The 21975-nt window shown below is 47.8% G+C and overlaps 1 long non-coding RNA gene across 1 annotated transcript; it reads right to left on the reverse strand.

Annotated features, from left to right (window-relative positions):
- Window positions 1-8539: 8539 nt before the first annotated feature.
- On the reverse strand, window positions 8540-20018 carry LOC121082279. Its single transcript, XR_005825962.1, has 3 exons — window positions 20008-20018; window positions 11079-11080; window positions 8540-8793 (listed from the first exon to the last, which is right to left on the reverse strand). It is a non-coding gene; the product is annotated as an uncharacterized LOC121082279 (long non-coding RNA).
- Window positions 20019-21975: the final 1957 nt, after the last annotated feature.

The following is a 21975-nucleotide window of genomic DNA, read 5'->3' on the forward strand; positions in this document are numbered from 1 at the left end:
ACAGGCTGTCATGTCCATGTTTCCTGTGGACATGACAGGACAGCAGCAGGCATGTGGCTTGGTCACGTCTCTGGGAGAAGCTGAAAGGCAGCAGCAGACATGTGGTTTAGAAGACCATGTGGAGGTGACTTCACTTTTTTGAGGGGAAAGACCACCAAAAATAGCTATTGAGTTAGGTTTGGAGGGTAGTTCCTGAGGTGGTAAAGTTTTCCTGCGTAGTGGGAAAAAAGAGGAGAGAGGAAAAGATTTCACAAAGTGTAATGTTGCAAATGGAGAGTGGCTATCGGGAGGAAGAACTGTCACTGCAAGGGTCCTGCTGCGGTGCAAGGGCTCAGCCAGAGGGAGCCTGGATCAGCCCATGGTTTGTGTTTCAAGGAACAGCCGGTGAGAGTGGAGGTACCTCAGCGAAGGTATGGCAATGTTGGGGTGAGAGCAAGGCAGGGCAGCGAGATGGTGCCTACAGCCTGCAGGGAAACAGGGGCAGGGCTCCAACCATGCAGGACAGCCTATGGTGGGGATGGCAGAGGGCACTGGCAAGGCTGGAAGGCACCAGTAGAACCCAGGTCTGTGTCCCCTTGGCTGTGGCAGCTGTCTCTGCCTCTGAGGGCCATGACAAGACATGATGTCCTCACGGCACGGGGGCATCGTTGCCTCCTTGCGGCCCCATGGGGAAGCTGGAAGTTGCTGTGCCATTGCTGTCCTTCACTGGGCATTGGATGCCCACCTTCCATGGTCCCCAGGAAGAGCCCTGAGCCCTGTGTGAGGGACAGCACCGACCTCCCCACAGGCTGCAGGTCACGGCTTGGCCTTTCTGCTTCATCAAGCAAGCCAAGGCTTTGCTCAGCAGCAGAGCTGCCTGCACAGCGCCTTTGCCTTCCTGCACTCACAGCCTCCAAGGATGGGCTCTAACAAGGCCATGGGGAGGCTTTCTCAGCCATGGCCCTCAGCGGGGCCCATTAACGCTTCCAGGGGCTGTGGGCTTTGCTCCTGACTTGGTGTTCTTGAGAGGTTTCTTCAGTCTCCTCTGAACACCTGAAGTCCACAGCACCACAGACACCCTGGGCTCATGACGAGGCAGAAAGCCCTTTTGAGCCCTGTCTCTTCCATCAGGGACATCTGGTCTTCAAGGCTTGAACACTTAATAAGTTTCAGAAGTATAGTTAAAGAGGAAGGCAGGTAATGACCACTATGGAGAAGTGATAGTAGACTTTTCCAATTGCTACTGATGCAGCATGCCTCCTGAGGAGTTGTGCAGAGGTGGGAAAAGCAGTCCCTGGAGCTAAACACTGCGTGGACAGCCTCACTTCTCACCTCCCCAGCCCCACTGTTTGCGGCGAATGAAGAGACGGGATGCAGCTATGATGCAAGCAAGTTGTCCATTTATTAGTGATTTTCTTACAATTATATACGTTTCTACCTTCTACATATTACACACTGATTGGTTAAATCTTAAGCGTAAAAAACACTGATTGGCTGATATTTAAGGCACACCGGTAGAACAATAGGAACTGATTAGTTTACCTTGACATAGCAACAATTTCTATTCCAAAACTGGGGGGTTTCTTTCTAGGCGGCTTTCTTGATTAACAAAGTTACATATCGGCGCTATCCGTTCCCTTACCTGGGTACTTGTTTCTCTGTCCGTCTGGTTGCCTCCTCAGCTGTAACGGCTCAGGGGTCTGCAGTTAGCTTGTTCCTTTGTTCCCAGGGCTTGTGCCCTACAAGTTCTAGCAAGTCTCTATTCATCAGGCTATCAGTACTTGGACTCTTGTCCTTGAGGCCTTGTCCTACATCTCCCCCTTCCTGTTGCACAAAAAGAACCCCTGAAATTGAACGAGTTATTAATTTGTGTAAGCATTGTAAAAGACAAGGTATAAGTAATAAAACAAACAAAAAAGCATCTAAAGCATATATAATCATCTTCACTAAACTTCTTAACCATCCTGAAATGCCCCAACCACTGAACAGTTTATCTAACCAGTCCCAAGTATCACTTCGTTGAAGATGAGAAACTCCATCCTTCAGTCTTTGGATGCTAGCATGAATTGATTCCGAATGATCTGAAAGGTTCATGCAACACATCCCTTCAAACTCTTCACAACCATGACCTTGTGCCAGAAGCAAAAAATCTATTGCAGCTCTATTTTGTAATGTCGCATGGCGAACACTATCAACATCTAATAAAAGACCAGACAATGCACTGCTTGTGGCATTAGTTTGTTTGGCAAGCCAACAGCCAAGCTTATCTAATGTTGCTAGAGCCTTTCCTGCAGCAGCTCCAGGCAACAGAAGAGATGCAATAAAGCGTTGGCCAAAGGACCAAAATTGCATGTTATCATCACAATCGGAGGCAAATGCATGAACGCCACGCTTTGTCCTTCGAGAGTAGCGATGTTGTAAAATCATAGATGTGTTAGGAGTCGGGACGGAAAGTCACCCTAAGCTACACGGACCTTCTTTTATATGAGAAGGAATGACAGGCCATGCTCGATCACCACAAATAAAAAATACTCCAGCAGGTAGTGAGAGCGGAGCATTGCTGGATTTAGACAAGTTGTTAGCAGTGTAATTACACCAGATACTTGCATTTCTAAAAACAGGATGAATAGGGGAAACGTCCCATGCCCTAGATTGATTCTTTCCCGTGTAGTTAAATTTTATGCAAAAATCCATTTTTACTGAACCAAGGAGTTCAATTTCCTGCGGTTCCAGAGTAGCCAGTGGGAGATGGGGTATCCATACATCCCAATTGTCTGTCACATGTTTTGATACGTTTTTGGGTGGAAAAAGACTTTGAAGGTTTTTAGGTATAGGCCATTCATCTAATGGTAAGCCCACAAGACATGTGGAAAAAGGCTGATCCAGAGTGGCCATAGCAAGACACAGAGTATCCTGTCCAGTCAAGTTCGCCAACGTGACCCAAACGTTTACCTTTGGTAGAAAAGGGGGATAAGAGCTACCTTCAATAGGCCAAGGTCCAGGTATGAACATCATTATCCATATTACTGACAATGCTTGTTTCTCTTTTTCTTTTTCCATTGTCGTTTTGCAACCAGCCATTCTTCTGGTCGTACTGTCCACGACCGAGGCACTGCAATTGATTGTCCACACTCTAATCCTACAATAATGTTCTTGTTAATAATATAAATTCTGCTTGCTAATACAATATATTGAAACAACAACCGTGCGATAGCCCATACTTCTAGCAAAAACTAAGTTTGGCAAAATCTCAGAACCTAACCCTATAACTCCCTCTAATTCCAAAAGAGGTTTTCCCATAAAACGTTCGGCCCACTGTATATGATTAAACCTTAATATTTGATTATTACACTCAGAACACATCCAATGACCCCATTTGTCCCTTAGTCTTACAACTCGCCAGCGATCGTGATCACAGAGTTCACAATGAATCTTGATCCACGGTCGACAAGATGGTCCATGTTCATAGCAACATAACTGTAGAAATCGAGGCGCTGTCCAATCTGGTTCATGAGAGTGTCATTGAAAGTTGATGCAATGGAAGATAATATCTGCTAGTGGTGCCGTCAGTGCGTTGGGGATCTGGTCTGGTCCAAACGTATTACCTTTGTTAAGTGGTTTGATCCAGGGCAATATTGTCCGTTCCAAGCACTGTAAAAAGCGAAATCTAGATGCTATATCCTGAATTTGGTTACCTGACATTAATACAAAACAGAAATCATCACGCAGTTTTTATTTCATTCTGTAGGGTCGGTGTCGGTATCAGTTGTCTGCGGTAAAGGTTCACGGAAAGGTCGTACATTCTTTGCTGGGATCCATCTGGGTCCTTTTTCTGTGGAGACACAAGCATAACCTTTTCCCCATGTCACAAGAGGATATGGTCCCATAATTTTACCTGTTTCTGGATCTTGAACCAATATCGGGGCTTTAACCCGTGCCTCGAAGGAGGTATTTGCAGTAAAATGTCGAACTATCGGTGGGTTGTTATCTATTAAAGAACAATTTAAAAAATTGAAAACATACAATGCTTTCTGTAACCGTTCCTCCGGAATAGCCGTTCCCATTCCCTTTCCCCCTTTTTGTTGTGGTAATAGACGTTTTAGAGGCTGATGAGACCGTTCAATGAGAGATTGACCCAGTGGGGGAATGAGGAATGCCAGGAATGTGAGTTATACCCCATAGGGCAAAAAAGGTTTTTTATAGTTGTTGAAACATAAGCTGGACCATTATCTGTCTTTATCTTTGAGAGAATACCCAAAGTAGCAAAAGCACGCATTAAATGTCTACGAACATCTCGTGCCTTTTCTCCTGTGTGAACAAGAGGCAAACAAGGCACCTGAAAATGTACCAATGGAAGAGTGGATATATTTAAGGTTACCAAATTCAGAATCATGTGTGCCATCTGTTTGCCATAATTGTAGGCTTTGTAATCCTCTAGGGTTAACTCCTGCAGCAATTGATGGGAAAGAATGTTTTTGACAATCAGGACAGACAGCAAGAATATTTGACGCTTGTTGAGAAGTAAGGTCAAACTGTCGTTTAAGAGCTCCAGCATTTTGATGGAAAAAAAAGTGACTCAGTTTAGCTTGTGCAATGCGGTCTGGCAGTACTTGAACTGGTAACGTCAATAGATCAGCTCGTCGATTGCCTTCTGCAAGAAAACCAGGTAGTGAGGTGTGAGACCTAATATGCATAACAAAATAAGGCGCAGATCGAGAGTCCAAAAGGAAAATAAGTTCCTGTAACAGGGTAAAAAGTTGTGAATGTGAAACATTCCGCAGCACAGAAGCTTCGGCTCGTGTAACAATACCTGCATCATAAGCTGACTCAGTAACAAGGTTGAGCGGTACGTTCCATTTTCGGAAAACGTGAACAACTGCATTCAGTTCTACTATTTGAGGTGAACCGGAGACTGTCTCTATGTCCGAGTCCCATCGTCTCCGTTGATCATCCCACCATAGCAGAACAGATTTATGTGATTTGCCTGATCCATCTGTAAAGACAGTAAGCGCCTGTAAAGGTTGTTCGCTTCTTTTGGGTTTTAACATCAGACGGAAGTCAATGTTAAACAGTTTGTGTGAAGGTGGATGGGAAGTTATTTGACCCGTTTAGTCGGCAAGTGCCATAACAAAGGTGTCTGATTGCTGATAAAGCCATTGTAAGTATACTGTTGTAATTGGTAGACAAATGCAGACAAAATCCTTCCCTGATAAGGTTAACAGGCGTGATCTAGCTTTAACAATCAGAGAGGCAAACGTTTCCTGTTGTGTCCAAATAGTTTTTGTAGACTGGTTAGGTAAAAAGATCCATTCAATAATTAACAAGGGGTCTGAGTTCTGAAGGTCCCATTGAAATATCAGGGCATGAGGCTGTCGAGCAGGGTTTAAAATAATCAAGTAAAAAGGTAGTTCAGGGGCCCATCGGTGGGCCTGTCGAGAAGCGATAGCTGAGGCAACCTTTTGTAAAGATGTATCTGCTTCAGAGTTAAGATTACGTGGAGAACAAAGATTGGTGTCCCCTTTTAGTAGTTCAAACAGAGGACCCAAGTCTGTATTAGAAATTCCCAATAGTGGTCGAACCCAATTTATCGTTCCCAGTAATTTCTGTGCATCATGCAGGTTTCTTACATTGGTATTGATCTGCAATGGTTGAGGAACAATAGTTTGTGCTCTTATTCGCCAGCCCAGATATTTCCAAGGGGGAAACTTCTGGACCTTTTCTGGTGCTATACAGAGACCTGCCGAATTCATGGCATCTGTGACAAGGGCTACAGCTTTCTCCATGACTTTGTGATGTTGTGCTGCCACTAAAAGGTCATCCATATAATGATACAATAACACAGTAGGCATAGCATTTCGGACAGGACTGAGTCTTTTCGCAACATACCATTGACACATTGTAGGGCTATTTTTCATACCTTGTGGCAGTCCAACCCACTGATATCTCTGCAACGGAGCTTGCATGTTGATGCTTGGAATTGAAAAGGCAAATTTTGGGGCATCATCTGGATGCAACGGGATACTGAAAAAACAATCTTTAAGATCTATGACAGTTAGATGCCAATGTCGAGGGATCATAGTCGGGGATGGGAGCCTGGGTTGGAGGGCTCCCATATCTTCCATAGCATCATTAATTTTTCTGAGATCATGGAGCAAGCGCCACTTGCCAGTTTGTTTTTTAATAACAAAAACTGGTGAATTCCATGGGCTAGTAGAAGGTACAAGGTGTCCTTTGGACAGTTGTTCTGAGACTAAGTTTTGAAGTGCGTGAAATTTTTCCAAAGGAAGGGGCCATTGATCCACCCAAATAGGAGCATCAGTTTTCCAGGTTATTTTTAGGGTGTCGAGCACTTCAATGGCCCTGTCTAAAAATGTGTTTGGATAGACATTCCCCATTGTGACAATACATCACGTCCCCACAAAACCATAGGGACAGGTAGCACAAAAGGTTTAACAGAAGCCGCATGTCCCTCTGGTCCTTGAATTCGAATTAGTTCCAAACTCTGACGACTGTTACCGGTGCCCCCTATCCCAGCCAGTGTCTGAGAGACATTAGTCAGTGGCCATTGCGGAGGCCATTTGGCTTGAGAAATTACTGTGACATCAGCTCCAGTGTCAATGATCCCATTTAGTGCTATTTGTTGGTCATTGTAAATAAGGGTACACTGACACATAGGCCGCTGTGGAGAAATAGATTGTACCCACAAAATGTGAGGTAACCCTGTGGATCCAAAACCTCCTCTCCTCTGAGGAGGATGATCAGTGATAAGAGAGCTTACCCTTGCCGGAATCAGAATCAATTGCGCTATTCGACCGCCCTGAGGTATCGTACAAGGTGGAAATGGAGTCCATGCCATGATTTTGATTTCGTCCACACTGTCAGAGTCAATAACCCCTGGTAAAACAAAGAGACCAGACAATGTTGTGGAAGATCTACCAATTAACAGAGCTTGTGTATCGGGGGGTAATGATCCTTTGACATTTGTTGATAATAAATGAACCGAGGAATCGAGCAGTGTTACTGTGTGTGAGGTTGCCAGGTCCAATCCGGCGCTGCCTGAGGTTGCTGGACAGGGACTTGAGGTGTCGGTGCTTCTCTCCGAGGTTGTTGAAATGTCAGCTGTGGCACTTGTGTCTGCGCGCGTCGCTGCCCCGCGCTCCGCGGTCGGTTTCCCTGTATCGGTTGTCCCTGGAAGTCATACTTAGATCGACATTGATTAGCATAATGACGCCCTTTCCGACATTTCGGACAAACTCCAGGACCAGGAGGTTGTTGTCTATTCCCTGCAGCCCGAGCAAGACAATTTCTCTTTAGATGACCAGGCTTACCACAACCATAGCAATTCCCCACACCACGCATCGCTGCAAAAGCAGCAGCCATAGCTTCAAACCTGTGGTCAGCCGTACCGATTCGGTTACATGCTTCCACCATTTCCACCAGAGTGGGGTTCGGGTTGGGAAGAGACTTCAATAGCCTTTTACAATCAACATGAGCATTTTCAACAGCTAGTTTTGTTATCAATATATCCCGAGCTTCCGCATTATCTACTTGACGTTCCAAAGCCTGTTTTAGTCTATCAATAAACTGCATATAAGGTTCTCGAGACTCCTGAGTGATGTTAGTAAAAGCTTTTTGTGGCTTTTGTACGTCAGGAACCTGGAAAAAAGCCTTTTTCGCCTCTTCTCTAATTGCCTCGAGAGCCGCACGGGGGCAGTGTTGAGCCTGCGCTACCGGATCAGCATGTGCACCGGTGCCCGTAAGATGCTCTATTGTTAGTGCAGCTAATGCAGCATCATTATGATTAACATACGTGAGCAGGAGTGCTTGCAGTCCCCCTCTCCAGTGCGACTCCCATAACGTGTACTGAGTCGGGGTTAGTAGCAATCGTGCTAAAGATTTCAAATCATGAGGAGTCATGACATAAGTATCAAACACAGAAGATAACAGACTTATAAAATAGGGAGAAGAAATACCATGTTCCGTAACCGTGCGGCGCAGTTCTTTAACAACCGAAAAAGAAAGAGCCTCCCATCGTGCTCCGCCTGCCCGACCCTGAGAATACAAGACCGGAGCAACTATAGTTTTAGCCATTTCTAAATCCCCCTCCTTTAAGGCTTGTTTCTTTATTTTTGCCCACACATCACGCAGATCAGGAGGGTATAAATCAGGTTCTTGTTCAGGGTCTACCGGTCCCGGGTCAAAGGGGTCGTCTTCTGGCGGATACTCCACTGCATTAACACCCAGGGGTTTAGAGCACTGTGATTTAGAGGCTGATAAGGACAGGTCTATAGGAGCTTGCGACTCCTCCGCCTCTCCTTCCTCTGCCTTTTCTTTTTGTGCTTTCAGAGTCTCAAAAATAACTCTCCACGAAGAGAGCAGACGGTGGGACTCAGTATTGCCCTTTGTCGCAGAATCCCACAATTTCACCCCTGTATCGTCCCAAAGTTCCCGCGTGAGAATTGTAGTTGCGGTCACTGCAGGCATATTTACTTGCACCCACTGAAGCATTGCTTTAAGGTCATGCCCAGAAATACTTTTCTTATGTTTGTTAGGGAGACCTTTCATAAGCTCATAGACGCTTCTTTCTGGGGATGAAACCTGATTCCCCATTACGGATTTCCCACAGCTCACCTCTCAACTCCGGAGGGATTTATGGCCGGCCAGCTCCCGCTTCCTTTCAGCAGATCATTCAAAGTTCTGTGGGATTCGCTGCATGTCGCTCAGTTAGGCGATTCGAGAGCCCCTCCACATCAGATCCTTCACCGGATCACGTCAGGGTCACCAATTTGCGGCGAATGAAGAGACGGGACGCGGCTTGATGCAAGCAAGTTGTCGGTTTATTTTCTTACAATTATATATGTTTCTACCTTCTACATATTACACGCTGATTGGTTAAATCTTAAGCGTAAAAAACACTGATTGGCTGATATTTAAGGCACACCGGTAGAACAATAGGAACTGATTAGTTTACTTTGACATAGCAACAATTTCTATTCCAAAACTGGGGGGTTTCTTTCTAGGCGGCTTTCTTGATTAACAAAGTTACATATCGGCGCTATCCGTTCCCTTACCTGGGTACTTGTTTCTCTGTCCGTCTGGTTGCCTCCTCAGCTGTAACGGCTCAGGGGTCTGCAGTTAGCTTGTTCCTTTGTTCCCAGGGCTTGTGCCCTACAAGTTCTAGCAAGTCTCTATTCATCAGGCTATCAGTACTTGGACTCTTGTCCTTGAGGCCTTGTCCTACACTGTAACACTAACTTCCACACTGACAGCACCATGGTATCTCCCTTAAATGAGTCCCCATGCTGTCCCTGGTGGCTCACCTTTCTGGTGTCACGGTCTCCCGGGATCTTGCAGCCGCCCCGCTGCGCTATTCCGCTTCACCAGGCTCCATCTCCCCAGCAACCCACTGGTCACAATCTCAGGATCTGCTCCTGACACCCCTTACCGGGGTCATGTCGGCACAGTCTCAGGGTCTCCTTAGGATACCCCTTACTGGGTCACATCAGCACGTTGGTGTCACCAATTGTGGTGATGCAAGTCAAAACAGACTCAAAAATGTGCAGTGGCTGGAAGAACACTGGCAAATTATGAGCAATCCAGACCAAATAACTTGGTTGTAATAACAGGCCGCAGCTCTAACAAGCTGCAGGTGTTGTGAAGGACATGTGCAAGGCCAAGGGAGACAAAGAAACTGCATTCGCAGAGAGGTAAGAGACTTGGACAGAAAGATGAGAGAAAGCAGGATGCCTGCACAAGGGGGGAGCAGCGTGTGGGCGCCACTCCGGGACCAATCAAATGGAGTGTGATGCCGCATGGACAACAGCTAAGTGACATGAAAGACGCCAGAAAAGACTGATGTAACCAAGCGATTAAACAAGGTGCTGTTGACACTGAATTATTTGTCCCTGACAGAAGGAAGAGAAGGGCCCCCGCTGTTATACATCCTCAGGCTATTCAGGGAAGTCAAACACAGGCCATTCCTGGGTTACAGGTTCATTCTAAGAACATGACTACAGGCAACTGGGAAGGACCCAGTCCAGTGTTGTTCATCGGTAGAGGATATTTTTGTGTTTCCACAGATAAAGGACCTCTATGGGTCCCTAGCAGATTTGTCCGCCCTGCATGTCAACTCCAGAGGAACGGAGAAAATATAGGTGACAGCTTTATCTCCAACCAGTCTTTAACAAACTCTGTGCAGAACTTGGGCCAATCCCATCCTACCATAGAAGACGTGCTGTTGACAGCAGCGAGAAGACAATCATTTGGGTCACGAGCTTGTAATGCTGTTTTGACAAAAATTTGTAATACGAAGAATGCTGTTTGTGGAAACTGTAGGGAACGAGCAGCAATAATATTAAGTTGTGGTAACTGTAGACAGAATTTTGTTATAGGCTGTAGCCGCTTGCGGAAAGATGATGCTTTGTACTTAGATTGTCAAAAGAGCTTTGCTAATATTACTTTTGAAAATACTTGTAGGGAATTTTTGAACCTTAAGCCAAATCAACATTTTCCAGCAATATGGATGCCAGAAAGTATTGACAGCAGAATAGAAGCTCTCTCTTGGTGGGCCTTGACAAAAAACGTACCTGTTGTTTTAGCTACAAAGAAAAGACAAGCTCTTGGCTTGTGGTGCTTGTTTTGTCAGTTGGGAACAAGATTGCGAGATAATGAAATTGTTTGATCTGCTTGTAGGGCTGATAGGAATCATCAGCATGCCCTCACAAGGAACAGCATGGGTTCCTGTCCAACCACAAATGAACATGTGGGTTACCTGGGCCAACAAGACAGGGCAAGATCCATTTTGCTTATCGTTAGCTACCCCATCTGGCCCATTTCGTACCTGTTTGATTGGGGTCCCTTTAAACCATATGAAGGAGTTTGGGCACTGGACAACAGGTAAAATATACTCCGACTACCTCGACCAAGCAGCAAATGACTTTTGCACCATCAACAGTGGATCTGTGCAAGCCGATTGGTGCAAATCACTTGGTATTCCAAGGAACCCCTCGGGGGCTCAAGCGTTCCAAATTGCACAGGGCCTGAATGTTACCGGCATGGAACCTCAGGAGCTTGACATCTTAGGATCTATGCCGGGAAACTACTGTTTGTTTTGGGGGTTTTACAAGAAAGACATTGACTCAGGTAATTTTAGGATCCACAAACCAAGAAATTACAATACTTGGATTGCCCCTGGGTCCCCCTGGCATTCTAACATCACCGGTTACTGTAACGGTTGGACTTGGCCTGTTTCATGGTCTGGTGAGACAAATGAAAAAGCAAAGATGTTGCCTCGGGGAGTATTCCTCGTTTGTGGAGATGGTGCCTGGCCCGCCGTACCTGCAAGGGCACAGGGAGGACCATGCTACTTTGGCAAACTAACATTATTTGCCCCTAGTATCCATCAAATGCTTAACATAAGTAACAAGTTTAAACGCATCAGACGTAGTGTATACCAATTGGGACCTGAATGTACAGATGATGTTGAGTTGTGGGAACGTCCATCTGTCATTTTAGCATCACTCTTTACACCACAAGTTGCTTCTGCCAAGGCTCTCACTCAGTTGAGACAGTTGGCTTGTTGGAGAGAGAACAAATTAACATTACCTCCAGAGTATTAGATGACGCACCACTGATGTCGACAGTATACGACATGCTTTAAGACAAAATCGAGCTGCCATTGATTTTCTGTTATTAGCACAAGGACACGGCTGTGAGGATTTTGAGGGAATGTGCTCTATGAATCTTGCTGATCATTCTGAGTCCATTCACAAAAAGCTTTCCCAACTGCAAGATAATATGAAGAAACACAGTGTTACTGAAAATCCTTATGACGAGTGGCTTAATTAAGGGATGGGGAATCACTGGCTGGTAGAAAACCTTATTGATGGAAGGGATTAAATTTTTGTTGTTATCTTTGCTGTGCTTGTTATCTTTTGTTGTATTTTCTCCTGTATGAAGAAAGATTTGGAATCAATTGTTGATAGAGCCTGGGTTGTCCAAAAAGAAAAAGGGGGATGTGTAGGGGAATTCTTGGCAGAACGAGGGCATACTGTACCCTTGCAGGAGTTGGACAACCCTGGCCTGCAGATTACAAAGTTACTTTGAAGATCTTGTACTGTCCTTGAATAGGCAGAATAAAGAATAATGAGCATTGTACAAGAAGAAGGCCGGATGCCAAGCAAGATATGAAAACCGCTAGGTTAGCACATCCTTATTAGGCGCTTGCAGCATGACAACCAATCAACAGGTAACATGAATACGTAACCGACAACCAATGACTGTCAGGCAGCTGCCGCGTGAACAGTGTATTAGAAGTATAAATATGACAAAGTTGCTACATAAAGTAGGATGACATGTAGCCACATTGGTGCGATTGTCGTTACTTGGCTGACTTTCCAATTGGGACCCTCTTCAGCCCACACTGCCCCAGTATGTCCCAGTGGCCTCCAGGTGGGGTGTGAGCCCTTCCCCACTGCTCTCTCAGCCTGACCATCCAGCTGGTGTTTTACCCATCTCTTTCTGTTCCCACCCAGAGTGTCATGGCCTCACGTGGGCAGAAGAACGCTGATGAAAACCATGACAAGAGTTTTGCTGAAGCTGAGGGAAATGACATCCACTGTGGAGCTCCTCACGCACAACTGCAGGCTGTCAGGTTGGCGAGGCAGGATTTACCCTTGGAAAATCCACCTGGACAGTTACCCGCTCAGGTGCCAGAAATGTCACCCAAGGGGACTCTAACTGGTGGCACACCCCTCACCATGGGGGTTTGTGCAGCCTGTGGTTCCCCGAGCTGCAGTTACGGACTCCTTCCAAGACAGTTGCAACATTGACTTGTCCTTTCTCACAAGTGACCTCTGCCAATTCAAGGAGCTTTCAAAAGCGATACTTCAAGGAAATATTGATTTTATACCAGAACTTCACCATTATTATTACGGTTATACCACACCCTTATTTTCTCTCATCTTTAACATATTTGCACCTGGGCAGGAGACAGTGACGACTTCTGAAGTCATCTTTTCAGCAGATTGTCTCAGCAAAGGCTCTTTCAGTTATTCACCAGTTTTCTCCTCCCTTTAGTCTTTGGTCTTTTAGGTACCTCTCACCTGTACTGCTGTTTTTAGCTTCAGGAAGGAAAAACTTGCGTGTCTTCCTGCAGCCAAACTGTCTCCTTACCCAGCTCTTCCCTTGTGTTTAGATCTATCTTTCTGTATCTAACAGCCTAAAAGATTTCTCATGAGAGTGTCCCTTGCAGAAAGGCACCTCATCAGAGACAGCTTGGAATTGGCATCTGCTTGTGGAGGCTGTTGGCCTATTTATGACACTTGATCATTCTTGACATTGCTTGCAGATCTGAATAATTCTTCTGCACCTGTGTGCAGCCAGTCCTCTAAGGCAAACAGGTGGGGATGGTGCAAAGGAGCTGCAGCACCCACCTGCAGAATTGAGGGGAGAAGTCTGATGTAAGGAGAAGGGATGTGAGTCCCAGGGGACAATGAGAAAAAGGGTGGTCTTGGGGACATTCAGAGCAAGGTTGTCCATCCTGTGTCAGACCTCAAGGGACTGCGATTCCTACCAGTCCAGATATCCTGAGGAGATCCTCTGCATCATTATCACTTGGAGATTGCTGCTAGAACCTCCTCTCTAACCTAATAAGGAGCAAAATATAACCTATGAAATGAAAAATAATTACTTTCAAATGCACTTTGAAATCCTCTCTCTTACCTACGTGAATGGAACAGATTCAATTAGCTGCACAGCTCTTCAAGACTTGAAGGAAATGACAAAAAGGCAAATACCTCGTTAGGGCATTGGGGGCTCCTGCCATGAACCTGAGCTACTGAGAGCAGGCTGAACCAACCACTCAAGGAATGTAAGTCAGAAGCAACACTGAAAATACCTTCAAACATTGATGGGTCCCGCTGAGGGCCATCGCTGACAAAGCGTCCCCATGGACTCGTTAGAGGAGCTAATTAGAGGCCAGACCTGCAGGTAGGCAAAGGTACTGTGTCGGTGGCTGTAATGCTGCAAAACACATTTGGATTTTTTTATGAAGCAGAAAGACCAAGCCCTGACCCCCAGGCTCTTGGAGGGCAGAAGAGAAGACCCTCCAAATCAAGTTTCCTGTCACAGGCCTTGGTGGCATGGGCAGCTGCCATTGCCAGGGGGACAGAGGCCTCAGCCCCCTGTGGGGCCATTCGGCCTTGCTGCAGCCCTGGGCCATCTCCACTGCAAGTTGCCCTACACTGTCCATGTGGCACCTCTTTCCACTCTGGGGGTTGGACTCTTCCTTGCTTTCCTACCCAGCCCTCACACCCGCATTTCTCTGCCTTTTCTCAAGTTTCTCCCCTCATCCCTGCTTGTTCCTTGAAGCTCAAAGCCATGGGACAATCCAGGCACCCTCTGGGTGAACTCTGGCATCAGAGGGCAACCCTCAGAGGGACATTTCTTTCTCTTCACATCCAATCTTACCTTTCCAAGCAGCACTTTGCGGAGGTTTTCTCTTCCTGTCACTATCAGGAATCACTCCCTTATCTCTGACACCCCCCTTCAAGCAGGTGCATGCTATTACTGTGGTGCCCTGAGGCTCCACTTTGCCTGTCTCAAGACATTGAGGACCTTCAGTCTGTCTCCACAGGCTCCATCCAGGCAGGCATCCTCCACAGCCTCTCCAGTTTTTCCTCACTCCTCCAGAATGAGAAACCTCAAAGCCCAGGCACAGATCACCCGGATGTGGCCACAACAGTGCTGTGTCAAGGGGGATGATGCTGAGTCAAGGGGGATGATCAATCCTTCTTCTGAGTGGCCACCTATGGTGAAAATCTCAGAATCGCCAAAGGGGGACAGACAATGGCCAGGGAGGAAAGGGAAAGGAGAGGTGGGCTACTTGCATGGGAGGATACAAGGGTGGTCAACGAGAAGCAATTGTGCATGGGAAAGGAGGGAAAAAGGTAGGAAAGGGTGAAGAACAGGAATCCATAGGAAGCAGCCAAGCAGCCCTGCATCTGAGCAGCAAAGCTTGGAGTGGGAAAAGAACGTCGCAGGTCATCTGACACACTTTCTGTTAGGCTTCAACCGCTGCTGGAAACCTGAGTGATTTCCCTGCCATCATGAAGGCAAGATCCATGGTGGATGGAGATCCAGAATCATTCATGCTGGAAGGGACCTCCGGAGGTGTCCAGGCCTACGTGCTGCTCAGAGAACGATCAGTTATGGGGTTGAAGCAAGTAGCTCAGGCTTTCCTTCAAGTGGGGCTTGAAAAGCTCCAAGGATGGACATGGCACAAGCTCTGTGGGACATCTGCTCCACTGCTTGACTGTCTTCATGGGGAAGGACATTGTCTTCCCCTGCTTCAGCTGATGCCCATTGGCCCTCACAGTCCCATCACGCACAAGAGGCAAGAACCTGGCTGCCTTTTCCTGCTGATATGACCCAAGAAGATATGGGAAGGCTGTTATTAGGTGTCCCCAAAGCCTCCTCTTCTCCTGGCTTTGCACCTTTCAAATAAGGCCCATGGCATCCTGGGCTGCATTAGGAAGAGCACTGCCCAAGGGTTGGTGGAGGGGATCTTTCCTCTCTACTCAGCCCTGCTACAGTTTGTCTTGTTGACTTGCTCTTGATTTCTACTTTACCAGAGTCACCCATTCTTGACTGAAAGGTGCCGTCCACATTTTTCACCATTCCTGCCTTGTCTTTTGTTCAAAACAAGTCCAGGGTAGCATTTGTGCCATGTTGGTCAGGGATCATTGCTGCGATGGATTGACGGGACGCAGGGTGATACAAGCCAATGTCAATTTATTGTACAGTAGCACGAGTTTATATACATTTCAGAAGCTGCGCGTTTTAAACAGATTGGTTCTTGAAGCTGTGCGTTTTAAACAGTTGGTTCTTGAAGCTGCGCGTTTTAAACAGATTGGTTCTTGAAGCTAAGCATTGCATCCTAGGCAATCCCCAACTCATGGTTAACTACCATCAATTAACAGCAAGGTGTTACCTTTCCTTCCCAGCATCCGTCCCCCACTCCCCTATGCTCTCTCAGCATGGCTCATCATGTTAATTGTTGTGTCTATTCACACTCCTTGTCTTCCCAGGGTTAGTGACCTACAAGCTCGAGCACATTCCCTTCAGCTAACTGATTGCCACGCATGGTCCTAGTTTCCAGCCCGCTCCTGCAGATCATCTTCCACTTTCCCTTCAACCAAGGCCTTCAAGTAAAGGTCCCTTTCTCTAGCGGTCTAAAGGAGATGTCGTTCTCCTTCTAACCTTCATCAGGAGGTTGAGAGAATCTGAGCAGAAGACCTTTGCACATGCAGGACTTAGTGATGAGTGTCACAGGAAACCTGAGCAGGCCTGTGCTGTGCTCCATGTACCTCTTGGCCTTCAGGCTGAGCTGTGCTGAGTGTGTCCCTGGGTTGCAGAACAAGCCATATTGGAAGAAGAAATCTGCAGGAAGCTGCTGGTGAATGGCCAACCGCACGCCCTTACCTTTGTCTGGGACTGCAGTTACCAACTCCCAAGTGAACATCTCCTCTTAGAACACGAGAAGTGATGACTAGAATGGGTTTCCCTGGCACAAAACACTTCAAGAGCTCACAGGAGACAATGTGGGATAACCCTTCTGCAGGCAGGATCTGCACCACTTGCTGCACCACTCTCCCAACGCTGTAAACTCCGTGTTCCCGGCCTCGGAAGGGACGGCATACAGCTGACACGATTGTCTCTGTGTGTAGAGAGTTTGCTCTAACCAAGGCCATTTGAAATGACACTTTGTCTCAGAGTCCAAGTGCCTTTCTTACTGCAGCCATAACCAGCTGGGCTGCTGATGGCCAATCCCCCAAGGGAACGGGACACTCCAGGGACCTCAAACTCGCCTTCATGGCCACGTGCCTCCTAGTGGCCTATGAGCTTCTCAGATGTAATGGGTGTCATAATGATAGCCCAGATCATCAGCCTGCTTGTGGCCTCGGTTACTCCTTGGTTAGCGGTTCCTGAATTGGAGAAGGCAGCGATAACGAGATGCACAGCAATGGAAGAGATGGCCAAGGACCCTGCAGGTGCCATGAAGGCTTTGCAGGAAGAAGTGTGAGAAATAGCCCCTAGAGCTGTGCAAATTGGAATGGCATTAGATATGAAGCTGGCGTCTGAAGGCAGAGTCTGTGCTGGTTTTAATACCAGTTGTTGCGTATACGTAGATCAAAGTGGGAGAATTTCTACAGATACATGTGTAAAATAAAAATTGGAAAACATTCTAATATTTGTCGTGAGTTCCAGAAAGTTCGCGCCTTCTATGAAATTGAAGTCAATTGGAATATTCTGACGTCCTGGTTTCCTGATTTACAACTATGGGTTAAGAAGTTCATCTCCAGATACCTTTCTCCTCTTTCTCTTTGATCACTCCAATCCATTTTACCTATGTAGCTTCTGCTTTAAGGTTCAGAGAGGAAAAGCTGGACTGTCTTTCAGTAGCGTCTGTAATTTTCCCTATGGGCAACTCTTCAGTAGTGGCAATAGACCTCATGGGGATTTGCTTGAACTAACAATTATACAGCTGAGAAATGTATTTTTTATTTATTAATTTCTAACCCACTACCCCCCCCCCACACACACACGATAATTAATCCCTCTTTTATTCCTGTGTACACCCTGTTCTCTAAGGAAAGCAGCCAATAATTACTGCCAAGAATTTGCTATATTCAGCTGCAGAGTTGGTTGAAGAAGTCTGATGTAAAGTGATGTAAGTCTCATGGAGCTGAGGACAGAAATCGTGGGGCTGGAGAGCTGAGGAGCAAGGCTGTCCACGCAGTGATTAGCTCCAGGGACTGCTTTTCCTACCTGTCTGCACCTCCTCAGGAGACACTGTGCATCAATAGCAATTGGAAAAGCCTTCTATCAATTCCCCAAAGTGCTCATTACCTGCCTTTCTCTTTCACTGTACGGCTGAAACTTATCTCATGAAGTGTAGGAGCCAAACTTGAAGACCAGATGTCCCTGATGGAGGAGACTGGGCTTGTCAGGGCGTTCTGCCTCGTCATGAGCCCAGGGTGTCTGTGGTGCTGTGGACTTCAGGTGTTCAGAGGAGACTGAAGAAACCTCTCAAGAACACCAAGTCAGGAGCAAAGCCCACAGCCCCTGGAAGCGTTAATGGGCCCCGCTGAGGGCCATGGCTGAGAAAGCCTCCCCATGGCCTTGTTAGAGCCCATCCTTGGAGGCTGTGAGTGCAGGAAGGCAAAGGCGCTGTGCAGGCAGCTCTGCTGCTGAGCAAAGCCTTGGCTTGCTTGATGAAGCAGAAAGGCCAAGCCGTGACCTGCAGCCTGTGGGGAGGTCGGTGCTGTCCCTCACACAGGGCTCAGGGCTCTTCCTGGGGACCATGGAAGGTGGGCATCCAATGCCCAGTGAAGGACAGCAATGGCACAGCAACTTCCAGCTTCCCCATGGGGCTGCAAGGAGGCAACGATGCCCCCGTGCCGTGAGGACATCATGTCTTGTCATGGCCCTCAGAGGCAGAGACAGCTGCCACAGCCAAGGGGACACAGACCTGGGTTCTACTGGTGCCTTCCAGCCTTGCCAGTGCCCTCTGCCATCCCCACCATAGGCTGTCCTGCATGGTTGGAGCCCTGCCCCTGTTTCCCTGCAGGCTGTAGGCACCATCTCGCTGCCCTGCCTTGCTCTCACCCCAACATTGCCATACCTTCGCTGAGGTACCTCCACTCTCACCGGCTGTTCCTTGAAACACAAACCATGGGCTGATCCAGGCTCCCTCTGGCTGAGCCCTCGCACCGCAGCAGGACCCCTGCAGTGACAGTTCTTCCTGCTGAGCTCCAGTCTCTGCTTTCCTAGTTGAAACTTGGTGACATTTTTTCCTCTCTCCTGCTGTTTTCCCCTGCCCAGGAAAGGCTTTACCATCTCAGAAAATACCCTTCCAGCAGGGAATGCAGCCAGGAAGCCTTTTCTTATGCTCTGCTCTCTCACCAGAGAGAAGGAATACTCACATGGTCTCCCAAACCACGTAACTGCTGCTGGCCTTTCAGCTTCTCCCAGGGACATGACCAAGCCATGTGCCTGCTGCTGTCCCATCATGTCCCCAGGCAAAAACAACCTCTATCCGAGCCCTTCTCCTGGATGGGGCCTATGGGGTCCCTTGGCAGAGGGACTGTCCCAGCCACGTTCCTGATGCTGGCCTGTCACCTCCAGAGGCAGAACTGACCTCACAGGCCCCTCGCAGCCAGGCACGTCCTCCTGCATGAGGAGTTCCTGAGACCGTTTTTCCCTCCCAATACCACACCCCTCCATCACCCTCATTCTGGCCCAGGTCCTGACCACAGAAAAGCATGCTTGTTTCATCAGATTTGTCAAATATCTTTCCCACAAGCCATTTCCCACAAGCTCATCTTCAGCTCAGCCCCTCTATTTGTGTTGACACATTTTATATATGCCTTTATAGCTCTATGGTGTTTTTTCAGGTTGGACTGACCTCTGGAGGTCATCGAGTCCACCCCTCCAGCTGAGGCAGGGTCACCTAAACCAACTTTCTCAGCAACTTGTCTAGGTAGGCTTGCAATATCATAGAAGCACAGAAACAGAGAATCATTTAGCTTGGAAAAGACCTTAAAGATCATCAAATCCAAATGTAAACTCAGGACGGCCAATTCCATCACTAAATCATGCCATGAAGAATTGCATCTACCTCTATTGAAACACCTCCAGGGCTGGTGATTCCACCAGCTCCCTGGTTCCAATGCTTGAGCACCTTTGCAGTGAAGATGTTTTTCCTCATATCCAATCTGAACCTCTCCTGGTGTAACTTGAGGCTCTTGCCTCTTGTCCTGTCACTTGTTATCTGGCAGAAGACTCCTACCCACCCCATCTACAACCTCCTTTCAGGTACTTCTAGAGAGCAGTAAGATCCCCCCTGAGCCTCCTACTACCCACACTAAACAACTCAAGTCCCCTCAGTCACTCTTCATCCAAGCAGGGATCCAGACCCTTCACCAGTTTTGTTGCCCTTCTCTGGAAATGCTCCAGGACCTCAACGTTTCTCTTGAAGTGAGGAGCCCAAAACAGAAACACGTTGTTTGAGGTTTGACTTCAGCAGTGCCGAGTACAGGGGGTCCATCACTGCCCTGGTCCTGCTGGCCACGCTCTTTCTGATACCAGACAGGATGCTATTGGCCTTCTTGGCCACCCGGGCACACTGATGGCTCATGCTCAACCATCTGTCAACCCTCACCCTCAGGGTGCTTCCCCAGCAGGCAGCCTTCCAGCCACTCTGGCCCAAGCCTGTAGCCTTGTGTGGGGCTGTTGTGACCCAAGTACAGAACTGGCACTTCTCCTGGTTGAACCTCATACAACTGGACTCACTTGAAAGGTCCAACCTGTCCAGATTCTTCTGTAGAGCCTTCCTGCCCTCAAGGACATCAGCACTGCCACCCAACTTGATGTTGTACAAAAAATCACTGTGGGTGCACTCAATCCCCGTGTCTGGATTGTTGATGAAGTTCTGAAACAGGACTGGCCCCAGCACTGAGCCCTGGGGAACACCACTCCTTATGGGCCATCGTCACCTGGATGTCACTCCATTTACTCCCCCTCTTGGGGCTTGGCTGTCCAGCCAGCTCTAACCCAGCACGGAGAACACCCACCGAAGCCATGAGCAGCCAGTTTCTCCAGGAGAATGCAGTGGGAGGTGGAGCCAAAAGGCTTTCCTAAGGTCCAGGTAGACAGCATGCACAGCCTTTCCCTCATCCACTGGGCAGGTCACCTTGTCCCAGCAGGAGATCAGGTTCATCAGGCAGGACCTGCCTTTCATAAACCCATGCAGGCTGGTCCTGACCTCCTGGTTTTCCTGCGGCTCCTGTGCGATGGCGCTCAGGATGATCAGCTCCACAACCTTCCCTGGCACTAAGATCAGGTTGACAGGCCTGTAGTTATCCCGATCCTCCCTCCTACCCTTCTTGTAGGTGGGCACCACTTGACTAACATTCAGCCTTCTTGGGCCTCCCCAGTTAGCCAGCACTGTTGAAAGTCATCGCTGTGCTGAGGCAATAGAGAAACAGACCAATGATTTTCAAAGTGTCCCTGCATCACGGGATGTCCATGGTCAAGGACACAATCAAAAGCACCTTGTCCTTTCTGGGTATGAGGTTCACCGGAACCACATGTCCTCTGGGGCTGCAGAGGCATCACTGGCAGCAATGCCTTCTCCTGCAGCACTGCACAGTCCAGCCCTGCATGTCTCTGGTCCCAGGGACAGCATGGATTGCTCTCCTTAGGGACATCTCATTTCACCTTCACAGTGACCTCTGCCCACCACCCCAGCATGCGCTGCAGCCAAACTATTTTGCTGGCGTGTGACCCTTGGACACTTGGTACCCATTATTATTTTTGTTGTTACATGTCTGAGCTTGGCCCAGGTGACACAGGTGTGGTTCAGGGTAACTCTGCTCTGAAATAACCTAAATCAGGGAGAGGAAGGGGAAAAGTCTTATTTAAGCAGCGTGAGGAAGCCTTAGGATCAATAACCTCACATCTTCTTGGGGAATTTAGAGATCCTGTGTGTTTACATGGCAGGGGTTTGGGAGTGGTTTGGAGGTGTTTGTAGGGCTGGCAGAGGTGAGAAGAGACCAAGAGCTGACTCCATGGCCATAACAGCCACTTTCATTTGACTCCAAAATGGACCAGCCCCTGCCCAAACCTGAGCCAATAAGCAATTCTAGTGGCACCTCTGTGATACCCTATGGCAGAAAGGACAAAACACAACGGGAGAGGAGTGAGAATTATGTGAGAGAACAACCCTATAGACATCAAGGTGAGTGAAGAAGGAGGGGAGCAGCGAGACAGAGGCTTGGTGGGATCCTGCAAGCCAGTGGTCAAGTAACCCCCCGCCGACAGTCACAGGGCAGCACAGTGACAATGCTCCTTTAGGTGTCTGCAGGTTCTTTGCATCGGCATTCTAGCACAGCTGCCAGATGGGCCAGCAGCTGTGATGCTCCCCTGGATCTG

The sequence above is a fragment of the Falco naumanni genome, unplaced genomic scaffold (assembly GCF_017639655.2).
Source record: "Falco naumanni isolate bFalNau1 unplaced genomic scaffold, bFalNau1.pat scaffold_56_arrow_pat_ctg1, whole genome shotgun sequence".
Classification (NCBI taxonomy): Eukaryota; Metazoa; Chordata; class Aves; order Falconiformes; family Falconidae; genus Falco; species Falco naumanni.